Genomic DNA, 13,467 nt, shown 5'->3' on the forward strand with positions numbered 1-13,467 from the left:
CACAGCAGTTTTGTTTTTCCAGTTAAACCTTAATGGTACAAAAGACATTTTACATCTTATTTAATCCTTACAAGTTCCCCGCAAGGTTGTAATCATTACTTCTATTTTACAGATGAGAAAAAGAAAAAGTCAGCAAATTTAAGGTCTTTGCTCAAAGTCACAGCACTAGTAAGTGGTAGAGCGATGATTCAAATCTGGTTCCAAAGTCACCCTTAATTGCTTGGCTTTCCAAGGGAAATGGCAACAACAGGGGCAGGGGGGAGGACTTTCTCAAAGCAGCCATTTAACCTGCAGCAGAGCTGTCTGAGACCAGAGCGGTGTCACTATCGGGAGCTCCACCCATGTTAAGGGCAGTCGAGAAAGGCAGGTGTCCTCGCTCCAGAGCAAAGTGACCAAAGAGGGGATGCTGTCTCCACCCTCGACCACAGAATGATCCTGTTCCATTCAAGACAGCAGAATCAGAACTGGTGGACAAGAGTCATATATGTGTGAGCTTGATTCTTCTGACAACCTGCTTTCCACTTTTGCCATTTAAAAAAAAATGTTTTCTACCTTTGTCATGCCATTTCTGGCTTGTAGACATATTTCTGAATGGATGTTACATTATTGTCATGGTAATCATTAATCCTAGGTATCCACTCTTTCGACTGATTTATGCTACCTGTAAAATGTTACATCAAAGATAGTCCCGTTTAGTTACTGAACTCTGAATGCTGATTTTTAACAAAATGACAGATTAGGACAGAAAAAGGGAGTTGAAAGATCCTTTACAGGATATCCTGGTAACATCCCCTTTTACCCCTGGAGATAGTCTAAGAACTCATTATATTCCAGTACAGCACGTGTAAGAGAAGGTTTGGTCATTACAAAGCCGCTGCTCGTAACAATTCAGACTGGTGGGTTTTCATTCTGTTATTCATAATGGCCTTTCTAAATGCCAGTAAACTTTCTGTCTAATAAATGTGCCAGGTAGATGGTTACCATAATCTTAATTATAAGGATATATGTATATGTATACCCAACACTGAAATTCTTCATGAGTACACAGACCAGAAGGCACACTCGTTCTTTAAAAACAAATAAAACACAAGCACATATCCTTGGTCCAGTTTTCTACCCAATGCAGCAGGAAAGAACAAGTGAAAAATACAAGAAACACCGTTTTACACATTTCAAATTCCTCTGGGGATTGTGTGTGTGTGTGTGTGTGTGTGTGTGTGTGTGTATGTGTGTGTTTCCCCACACTCTCCTCATTTCTCTGGGAAAAAAAGAAAAGCCTCTGTTGCTCTGTCAGTCCCTTCTTTCATGTGCTGCAGAACACCTGGTGGTCAATTGTTAGGTGGAGGATAATTAGCCCCTCAATTATCACCAGTTTATTTTCACCTGTTCCACTAGCATTTCCCTAGAACTTGAAGCTTGTCTAATTAGTCTTTTCTGACCCATTCCCCACCAACAGACTCAAGAAATAGCCCTTTTACTAAGTAATTAACCCATGGTAGGCCAATCCTTCAGCTTTTGTTTCAACTCCTGTTGGAATCATTAGAATCAAATGAACAAAGACACATCATGGGACAGGGTAATAAGAAACTTAAAAGTTCTGTCTTGCTTCTCCCTTCGCCAGCTTCCAAATCCAAATTAAAGAAATCTTAAGCACAGTGACATTTAGTCAGACACATATGTGCTTGCTGTTGAATGTCTTGAAAGAGCAAAATAGCACTGCCAGAATTATCAAGTTCAGTTCTCTGAAATGCCATAGGAAATATGGTGTTTATTTTATACCTAAAAGGTGAAAGAGATCAAAAAGAATCCAAATTTTAAAATGCAGGCCAAAATCTCAACTTGCAAAACCTCTTCAGGATGCCATAATTGAGCCTAACAATTTCCTCTCTGCATTATTTGGATCATCTATGAATCTTTTTCCCAAACTATTTATACACACGCACAGGAATTATTTTGTTTTATCACACCAGTTGATAGCAAAGTCCCCCAAAGATTTCTATAAACTTAAGGGACATCTCATGTTTACTTATTCATTCAACAAGTATTATTTAGTGCCTACTTTACAGCAGTAAGTCCCAGGGACACAAAAATAATGGAAGGTCTTCACATTCTTTTTTTTTTTTTAGAAGATTTTATTTTATTTATTCGACAGAGACAGCCAGCGAGAGAGGGAACACAAGCAGGGGGAGTGGGAGAGGAAGAAGCAGGCTCCTAGCGGAGGAGCCTGATGTGGGGCTCGATGCCGGAATGCCGGGATCACGCCCTGAGCCGAAGGCAGACGCTTAACTACTGCGCCACCCAGGCGCCCCGTCTTTACATTCTTGAAGTTGAAAGTCTAATGTATCTCTAAATATCAACTACTTCTTTTTTGAAAAAACAAGTGTATAAAGCCACACATACACATGCTTAAAAATGGAGAGACAACATTCCTATTCATTCTGCCATTTTCCATTTTCTTCCCAATAGTATCCCAAGGTTCTTCTCTTCTGCCGCACAGATTGGCTGAGGGCTGGACACGTGATCAAAAGTGAACCAATGAGAGCCAGGCTCAAGACCTTCATTCCACTGTCGGAGACCTCTTTCTCGCACTGAAAATCATGACAGGAGTTCATGCTGCCCTCTTGTAACCATTTGAGAATCAAGGTAAAGCTAAAATAAAGAACAAAGCTATCAAGGAAAACGAACCCTTGGTAACATCATTTAAACCCCGTTTGAGCAATTTCCCAAGGTAGGCCTTATCCTGGTTTTGTTGTTGTTGCTGTTGTTTTTCTATGAGCCAGTGAGTTCTCTCTACCTAAACTACTGAGGTTTGGACTTAGGTCAATTGTATCCAAAAGTATTCTAATTGATACAGATCTCTCTAATATCACAAATAGCAGCTTAAAGTTTAAGGTAGTTGTATGTTCTTTGAAGCAATTAAAGAAGGACCTACGTCTTATCTATTTTTGAACTTTCATCATTCAGGTAAGAAAATATTTTTCTATCCATAAATGTGTTTTATACTTGCTTTTCACCTGTAAACATCCTGGTGTCTTTGCCAAGAAGTTGCATCCTTTATTCTTATACCACACCACACGCCCTGTGGTTTTTAACACAGCAGCTATGATTCTGTCAAGTTGAAAAATTTTAGATTTACCTCTATGTCTTCCATTCATTCCACAAATACTTACTGAACAGGACCTATGCAATGGTTTTGGTAATCCAAAGATAAACAGGAAGGATTCACGTTTTTCAAGGATCTTCCAGGCTCCATAGCAGAGCATGAAGTGATGTACAGGAATGATAGTACCACGTGACAAGTGTTCTGTAGGTTTTAGTCTCTCGGTGCCAAATCCAGCAAGGCACCACTGTTTCCATCACTTCTCACACCCAACATACCAGCAAGTCCTATTGGCACTGCCCCCCAAATCTCTCCCAGATCTGACAATTCCTCGTAGCTTTGTTCTTAAAACCCTAGTCCAAACCACCACTACGTCTCACCTGTACTACTGAAATAGGCTCCAAACTAGTTTCCCTGCCTCAACACTTATAACCTCACAATCTCCAGTCTATTCTCCATACAACAGCCACAATGATCTTCTCAAAGCGTAAATCAGATCAATCCACTTGCTGCTTAAAACACTCCAGTGTCTTTTCACTGCCTTTAGGAAAAACAAATAACCTAAACACCTTACCACACCCGACCAGGCCCTACATGACCTGAGTCTTACCTGCCTCTTCAGCATCAGTTCCTTTCACGCTTTCCCTCATCCACCTCATCCCAGCAACACTAACCCTCATTTCATGCCTCAGAAATGCCAGACCCGTTCCCATCTCGTTCTCATCTCAGGGCCTTTCATCTTGCTGCTCTTCCGCCTGTAATGTTTTTCCTTTCTCATCGTTTAGGTCCCACTTCTGGCAAGCCTTCCCTGGGCATCTTGGCTGAAATAATCACCCTTCACCACCTTTATACCACCGTCACTCCACCAAGTCCCTTTCCCATTGCCATCTTTTATTTTCCTCTTCTCGTCTTAAAAAGATGTATTTATTTATCTGAAAGAGAGAGAGAGCACACAAGCAGAGGGAGGGTCAGCAGGAGAGGGAGAGAGAGAATCCTTAAGCAGAATCTGTGCTGAGCTGGACCCTGAGATCATGACCTGAGCCAAAATTAAGAGTCCGAAGCTTAACTGACTGAACCACCCAGACGCCCATCCATCTTTTATTTTCTTCACAGCATTCTTCACTTTTTCAAATCAGATTGGTTATTTATTTGCTTAGACAATAATCATTGGCCTTTCTCCACCTTCCACTGAAACTTCCAAGAAGTCAAGGAATATGTTTTATCTATTGCGTTTTCTTCAGTGCCAAGAATGCCTGGCACATGCTATGCATTCAGTATCAATTTACTGAGTGAGTACAAGACGACAGATGAGAGATATCCAGCTTCAACTGGGAAACTAGAGAACAGGGAAGGAAGCTCAGGACGATAAAATTTTTGAATAAGTGGGGGAACTACTAAATGAATAAAATGTGGACTATATGAGTTAATGGGAAATTTGAAGGAAGTAAAATAGCTTGAGAAATTAGTTCAAATATGTTTTCTGTGATAGTCTACAGACTGACTACCAGACCGCAGAACAGAGCAATGACAAGTAGGAATAAATTAAATTGTAGGACTATGTTAAGTTGCTATTTCTAGGGTTGTTATGAGGTTTGTGCTTAGCTAACATTGTTACTAGTGACCTGGGGGGAGGGTGTCTATCATGGTAATGGAACTGTAAATAATCCTATATATCAGTAATGACCCAATTCTCAAGTAATACCAATGACGTCAAAAATCTAAACCGACTGAACTTTGAGGATTTGACTTGAACTCTTTAAAAAATACAAATATTTGCATAAAATTCAGTGGAATCTCATCATTCATCACAAAGGATAAAGCTAAAGAGCTAAAGGGACCCCTGGTAGATACTAGGCCAAAAATTAGATACCACTTGAGAATTCAAAAGAATTTGTTTTGCTTGTTGTTTAAGTTTTCTGAATAGATGTGACACTTACTGAGTGTCTGTTACGTGCAGGGAACTCTATGCATAGTTCGTTTTCTCTTTAGATTAACCTCTAATGCGTCTGTCAACTCCATTTTCCAAGTAAGAAAATTGATGGAAGTGAAATTCAAACTTTGATCTAGCTGTTCCCAAAGTTCTTTTTCATCATCAACATTTTCCTATTGTAAGTTCTAAGATACAAAGTATTTAATGGGGCTAATCAGAAAATGCCATTCTACTTTGCTTAAGACTTGGCAACACATCCAGGAAAAGCCAGTAGGAAATAAACAAAAGTGAGGAAACTTTAAAAAGGACTCCTCGATGAAAAATAAAACCCAAAAAATATATAAATGAACATATTTTTTAGGCCATAGCTAAGAAAGCAGTAGTATGAAAAAAAAATTTTTAATGTTGACCAAGAAGAGAATATTTATAAACTGAAATTAACTAAAGATTAACATATACCAAAAACAAAGAAAAACACTACCTGCCAATAAACTTGTAAAGGATGCCTTCCATACACTGTAGCATTTAGAAGCGGACTGATGAACAACCGAATGAGTGAGTGAGTGAGTGAGTGAGTGACGGACTGAATAAATTAACAAAGGTACTTTAGCTTATATTGTTGAAAACAATCTCCAGCTGGCAGAATAGGGGCTCCAAGGAAAAACTCAGAGATGAATTTAGGACCATCATTTTTTTCTTTCTGTGCCAAGAATTCTGTGTTTCTCAAGTAATTCTGTGTTACCTTTCAACAAAGTAAATGAGGTTTTAATTGGTTCTCTTCCTTGAACTAGAAGATAGGCCCCGGTATCGCTATCAGTGGGAACCTCTTCACCAGCATTTTATGTGAACTGGGGCATTACGTCTCTAGTATTTTCAGCCTTCACATTTTTAATTTTTGTCAGGCAGTACTGTAACAAGATCCCCTAAGTCAATGTGCTACCAGAGGGGGGAAAAAAACGAAATAAAGAAAGCATCCATATAAAGTAAACAAGTTAGAAAGGCTCATTTTTCATTTGTTAACTAGCCTCCACACGGCTGTTGGCTGTGACAACAAATGATTTAATGAGTCCAATTTAAAATAGTCTTGTCTGTATAAGATAGATGTCTTGGAAAATACTTTTTAAAATCTCACAGCTATAGCAAAGGCTGCTTCAGTGTACCCTGAGAAAAATCTGCACTGCAGTTCCACATTTTTCTCTAAATACCTTGATAGGCCAGATACCAAGATAGTAACAACGAGAAGCGGCATTATTCCTATTGTACCTGTGAACGTTTCCTAATAGTAACTGTTAACAAGATGTTTCAGAAATACCAGCTTAAAAAACCGTAAAAATTTATCAGCTGTGTGGAAAAGTGATTAGTGAACAAGAGCCTCTCTGAACTACGTGTTTGTCTTCTCTTCAGTCACTTAAATGGCCCATTAGAGTGATGCTTTGTCAGGAAAGGACAGTGATGGGGAACGTGATGTGTGTACTGCACGACGACAGGGGAAAGGACTCCTCTCTGGGGTGGGCACTCTCTAGGTTGCTGCATTTGAGTGTAGAAAGCTTGTCTACGTATTAGGCTGAAGAGATGAAACCTTCCCAAATCCATTCCTCAAGTTCACAAATACACGTCTTCTTCCTCATGCACATTTCTTAGATTTCAAGAGTAGAGGGAGTAAGAAGCGTTATATCTGAATTCACATGACGCTTCCCTTCATGCAAAGAGCAATTGCATCTTTTTGATCATCCTCTGACAACAGATAAAACACATTATATAGCTTCTGAGAGGGTCAGGTAGATCCAATTTTGTTGAATGACCTGCCTCGGCTCACAACTAAGTACCTTGTTTTGTTCTTGGAACATGAATAAGTCTAAATTTGATTAGTCTGAATGTGTATCTTTACTTTTTTGAATGTCTAGATGAGGTGATTATCCAGAATTAACCTTTGGAAATGAGATTGCCTGAAGTCACCTCCATAATAATATTCCAATTTGCTAAAAATGTCTGAAGATTTCAGGAACGAGAGGCTTGGGCGCCAGTGCTGAAGGATGTATACACTAAATAAAAGGCTACAAGCCCAGAGAGCAGATGTGCTTCAGAGGCAGACTCCGGATAAAATTATTCAAGAAGTCAAAGAAATGAGAAAAAGCAATGTCAAAATATTTTCACATGAAAAGAGTAATTAACATATACTGCATAAATTAAAGAAATGTAGACAAACAGACCTAGCCATAATACAAATACCTTTCCAAGCCAAGTTTTAGTTTAGATAAATATAGTTCATGCAAGTAGAAAAATTTACACCACTTTTCAAAGCCATGCATGTGTCTTCTCTGACTTCTGTAGCAATCTCAAGGAAACCAGCAGAGGCGGGAGCGTGTGGGACAAATGCTACCAAGAAGATGGAGTAAATTGCCAACTGTCCGGTCTGTACGGGGCATTCACCTCACCACGCTGAGCTTTGGTTGTGGGACCAAATCGCAGGCCAGCCCTGGAGCAAGCTCTTCTTTGTATGGAGCTAGTAGAAAACAAATTTTAAAATGTCAAATGCTGCATGCTATTTTCACACTCCACACTTGTCTCTTCAGTCTTGGATGACTTAAAAAAAAAAAAAAAGGCGTTGAATTTACTGAAAAAAAAAAAAGTTTTTGTTGGGCTAGCTGTAACAATCCCCTCCATCTAATCTTATCCATGATGTACAAGCCCCAGAACTTTTTTGGTCATGTTTGAAATGGAAATACAATCAGGGTTCTAGCCTTGAATTATTTGCATATTCATTTACTGTAATACAAATAGATTATTAATCACTGCTATTTTCTACGTTTTAGTCTGACATCTTCAGTAGTTCCAAATGATATTATTTTGATCCTTACTTTGTTTCTTTAGCATGCAACCTTCCTTTTAATCTCATTCTGCTGTTCTGTCTTCTCTTTGATTTCTTGTTTTACTTAATTATATTCTTAAGTTATTTCATAGCGTAAATCTCTTGTGAGGAATTTCTTTCTGTTCCTTGGGTTTTTGTTTCTTCAAAGTTGGGTTTAGTCTTTTGCATTGTAAATTATTTGAAAAAACAAGTTTTTTTTAAGTTGGTTAGATAGCTGTGCTAAGCCATTTTTTTCCCCATTTGTTCATCCTTGAGCAGTTTTATCCCAATTCTCTAATTTTATTTCTTTTCTTTTCTGTAGTGTAAATATATTCCTGATTCCTTCGTTCAATATCAGAAATGAGTTTGTTTTCTCTTCCAAACTACCTATGTACTTTGAGGTGTTATAGTGTTTACGTTCCATGCACAAGGTTACAGGTCTGTAACCTGAGGTCCTGGCAGAAAGGGTAAGGTGAAGAGATCAAAGTTGACTTGAACTGATCTGCAGTCTCTTCTATAATCCAGGGTTTCTGCTCTGCTGGAATTTGTTAAATGCCCTATACTGAAGCTAAAATTCCCCTAATTGTGGAAAATGTGCTAGTCTCAAAGGAATAGTCTCAGCCTTCAGGTTGGTCCTTAAAATTAGTATTAGGATTGCTTCTCTCCAATATCCATTCACTTTCTCATGAAGTATCATAAGGTGTGCTCACTGCTCATCAGAATAAAAACTACATATTTGTATCTCCCTTTCAGTTGAGTGTAGTCACCAATTTCTGGCTGACTGGATGCAAGAAAAGTGTGTAAAAGCTTTCAGGAACCTCCCACAAGAGGCAGTATCCTTGTTCTTTTCTCCATTCCACTGCTTGGAATGTGAATGTCATGTTCTTTTCCATGAGGTCGAAACAACAAATACTGGATCACAAAGGCAGAAGAAGCCTCAGATTGCCCATTATACACAGCATCATAACCCAGGCCAAGGTCAACTCCTGCGACATTTATGTGAGAAAGAAATACATGCATATCTTAATTAGCTACTATTTTCAATTTTCTGTCATTTGTAGCCTAATTTTGACCTAAATAATTCAACCTCTTTCAGAGAAAATCAGTACTTGTTCATCTCTATGGTTTCATACTGTCAACCAACCAGTTTGAGAAAGGAAAACAGAAGTATATGCTCCTAATTTTATTCTCTCTAGATTTGGAAGAAATAATGAGAATTCTCAGAACTCTGTTAACATTCCCAAATGGCTTTTTGGTAATGGGGACAGTTCTGCTCCACTCCAGAATCTTCTGTTTCTTTCCATAGCTGCTACCTTTCTGAAATGTTTGATATTATGCTGTTTGCCTTTTCTTGTTGATAGTTGTTAGAGACTATATTTTTCAGCTGAGTTTCTTGTTTATTATATATAAGAGATTCTACAATACAGCTCCATTCTACAATGTTTCCAAAGCTTAAGATTCCATTTCCCTAGCTTTTTGGGGACTTGACTGCTTTCTACCCAGGCCTCGAGCTATTTAGTAGATAAACATATCTTACGAAGATGAAAATCAGGGCATAAGATCCCTGCGATGGTTCACTACATTTATCAGCTTGACTGGGCAATGGGTGCCCAGATACTTGGTCAAACATTATTTTGAGTGTGTCTGTGAGGGTGTTTTGAATGAGATAACATTTGAATCTGTAAACTGAATAAAGTAGATTGCTCTCCCTTATGTAGGTGAGCCTCATCTAATCAGTTGAAGGCTTGACTATAACAAAAAGACTGACTTTCTTTTGAGTCAGAGGAAACTCCTCCTAACTGACTGTCTTCAAACTGGAATATCAGTTTTTTCTTGCCTTCAGATTTAAACTGAAACATTGGCTCTTTCTGGACTTCAAATTAGCTGGCATTTGGACTGGAAGTACACCATTGGCTCTCCTGAGTCTCTAGTTTGCCAACTGCGTATCTTGGGACTTCTCAGCCTTCATATTGCATGAGCCAATTTCACACACACACACACACACACACACACACACACACACACATATATTTATATATATTATTACATATATAAAGAGAACCCTGACTAATACAGTCCCTGAATACTTCTCCTCACTTCCATAAAAAAAGGGGGATTCCAATGAATGAGTGGGTATAATCTCTAGGGAATATCTGGCCATTGATAGACATATCTTGGGATTTAGAAATAAAATTGATTACAGTATCTTACATGATGAGGTCACAGCTGAGCCAAGGCTCACAGTCAGACTAACTGTCATATGGAGTTAGATGGCATCCTACACATTATTTGTATTCACTGATTTACGTGGGGGTTGATTCACAACACGGTGAGAATAATTCAGATTTATATACACAGACATATTTTTTTTGGATTGGATCGGGAGAGGGAGAAAGTAAGGTTGCCAGATGGCACAGAAATATGGCAAAGCCCCTGAGAAAGAATCCGTACCAAGGGAAAAAGGAATCTATAATGGCAATTTCACAACAGAGTTTGAAGATTAGATGACAGAAAAGACATAGTGAGGTGGCAGATAATAAAATTCCACCCCAATCTGGTGCCCTGGTGGCCATATGCACTCCAAGAAGATAAAGAATCATGAATGAGAAAAGAAAGTGGATCTCTCCCTAAATAGCTTAACATTTCAGGACCCAAACAACCCTCACTAACCTTGTATGTGAATATTTTGTACTCGTAGGAGACTGCCAAATTCTATAGTGCCATAAAGATTCACAGCATCAGAACTGGAATGAATCAGCAGAGGCCTTAGTGACTGTAGTAGAAATGAAAATGAAATGGCATAACAGACGTTTATACTAATTTACAAAATTATATTAAAAACTCTTCTGGATTTCCAAAAATATCTGTGGGATGGTGGAACTTTGAAAGGTACCCAAACTCCTCCACGAGTTTAGAAATGAAGAGCCTGAGTATTGATAAAATCGACCTCATTCATGCCCGTGGATTGGTAAGATTTTGGAATGTCTGGGTGATAATGGGCTTCTTCCAGACCTCTCACAGTTGTGTCCTAGACACAAAGCCTGTAAATAACATGTTTGTTGTTCTAATCTGGACTGAACAATTTTTTCTTTAGGAGAAGAGTATGGGGGACTAAGATCCAAGAGGAATTTGTACTTCGTGTCTCAGTCTAGTTGATTATACTCTTATAAATAAAATTGTAATTAAAATGGAGCACATTTTCAGGATTCAGTGATTTCTGTCATGCCAAGCTATATCTCAAACCTTTTCTGAAACTGATGGGCACATAGCAAAAGCTTTTGAGAAAACTCTTCTCTCTTGTTTCTCATCTGAGTCCACTGCCTTCTGCCTGCCGTTGGCAATATCCTTGTTAATCTTGCTTTCTAACATTATGGCACACAATAGCAGAAAATGAGGGGGACTTGAGTTTCTCAAAGGGAAGATGCACAATAGTGTTATATTCATTTTGTCCTTCAGTATTTAAGTCCAAAAGTGCCTATTTTGTCTCAGTTTTGCTGGTTAACACTAGTCAGTCAATAAATATTGTTTGGACACTTAGGTACTTTGCACTAGGTTAGCTTCTGGGAACTCCATGGTAAACTAAACAGACCCAGTCCCCATTCTTATGGAGCTTACAAATTGGTGAAAATACACATATGAACAGGTCCACAGACAACTACAATACACCATGCAGAAGCCATATTATGTTATGTTATGATACATATTATATTTATATTATATTATATTTATTATATTATATTTATTATATTATATTATATTATATTATATTATATTATATTATATTATATTATATTGCATAGAACAGAATGATAAAGTACAGTAGTTAAGAGCATGGACCCTGAAGCCAAACTGCTTTTGTTTCAAACTTCAACTCTGCTATTTGCTTATTACCTTTTTAGTTTGTTGTATGAATAGATAAAATAAGCGTAAAAACATTCATTAGGTGCTAAATAATTCTTAGCCACCATCACTGGCTCTTTACTTTCTCTGATATTGTCTGTTTTTATATTGTCATTGTATATATGTTTGCTGTCCCATATACTGTTGCAATTATTACTATTGTGGTTGTTGTTGTTGTTTATAATGATGACCACTACCACCCTGAAATCTCTCCTAGCAGCACACATTAACTTTTGTGGGATTTTCTTTGAAGCTTCTTTTTACAGTTCTACGGCAAGAGATTCTCTGAGAATGTTACTCACAGGAAATCTATTGCCTGATAATCTGAAGAGGCAAATGTTTTGTTGATCTACTCCTAAAAGTTCATCAGTTGTAATCACTATCCATTCAGCCAGACACAGTCCCTTCTCTCCCTGTTCTCCCACCAGTGGCCTACTATGCCCTCAGAGAGGTTCAGTGACAGTTTTTTCACTACTCTTAATAAGTTCAGGGATAGTATTGCCAGAAGGGTAACTGTCATTAGTGTCTCATCAAACTTGATGGGCATCATCTGATCTTTGTGTGTCCACAAAATCAACAAACTGAAGTTACTCAGTGGTGACTCACCAGAGCCATCCCTACCAATAATATATTCTCTACATAACATGAAGATCTTGCTTTTTGTATTTCCTCAGTTTAAAATAAAATTAATGTTCTTATTTCAACCTCTGCCAGTGCATATCCCTGATGTGAAAAATCAACCAAGAAAAAATGATCGTGTTGTCTCTCTCTCACTGTTTGGCAGTTTTAGTATTCCCAAACAGAAATCCTGGTGGGAAAAGAAACTGCCTTGCTGTATCTATAATTTATCAACATGGAAATATTGTGGTTCTAATCATAAAATTTGAGAGGTCAGTCTTATCTCCACAACTGTGCTCTGAAGAATTTCTAATAGGAGGGAATATGTTTCCTAAGAATAAACTTGTAAGTACTGAAAGCTGGTGAGGGGAGAAGGGATGCAGATATAGAACATTCTATGAAGATAAACGTATAATCTGTAGAATTGGGGAGAATGATTATAGGGTGTGAGCAGAGGAAAGAGTAAAGAGGGAGGTAGCAGCTCCCAAAATGTCTACCTAGGAGCAGCAAACAGGTTAGAAGGAGGAGGTTGGAGGGCTGGTCTTGAAGCTACAGTTCTGTAACAGGGTCATGCCTTCACTTGAATGAATTTAATGGAGGGTAGTTTTGGAGATGCTTTGAGGAGACTATGGGAGGGCTAAGCCTCATAAATCCCTCTTTGAAATCAGCAGTAGGGAGGAGTGGAGAAGGTCGTGAAAGCATGAACATGATCTACACCAGGATATGCTAAACATTGAGTAGGGATGATGAAGCAAATGAGAAAGTCAACAGATAGAGCACCCTGGCCTGTACTGGATTCTCTACCTTGGACAGCAGACTGTTACCTCTAAAGTACCAAAATGTTAAATCTAATGAGGAAGATTGGCATTCCCTCCACCCTCTACCCTCACGTGGTGCTTATTCTTAGGCCATGCTCTTGAAGAACATTCACATCAAAACAACAGTTCAGTAAATATTCCCTGAGCATATCTGCATGTCCCCATGTCACAAAAGCCCCATGCATGCAATAATGTTGTTATAGTACTTGGCTTATAGTGGTTGGCTTATTATACAGCCATATCTTCCTCTCTA

General features: G+C 38.4%; 1 long non-coding RNA gene across 3 annotated transcripts in view; it reads right to left on the reverse strand.

Moving 5' to 3' along the window:
• The window catches only part of LOC113254533 (uncharacterized), a 158,599-nt gene that overhangs the window by 16,738 nt on the left and 128,394 nt on the right, over positions 1–13,467 (reverse strand). The gene's annotated exons all lie outside the window — the stretch shown is intronic.

This window comes from Ursus arctos, unplaced genomic scaffold (genome assembly GCF_023065955.2).
Source record: "Ursus arctos isolate Adak ecotype North America unplaced genomic scaffold, UrsArc2.0 scaffold_12, whole genome shotgun sequence".
Taxonomy (NCBI): domain Eukaryota; kingdom Metazoa; phylum Chordata; class Mammalia; order Carnivora; family Ursidae; genus Ursus; species Ursus arctos.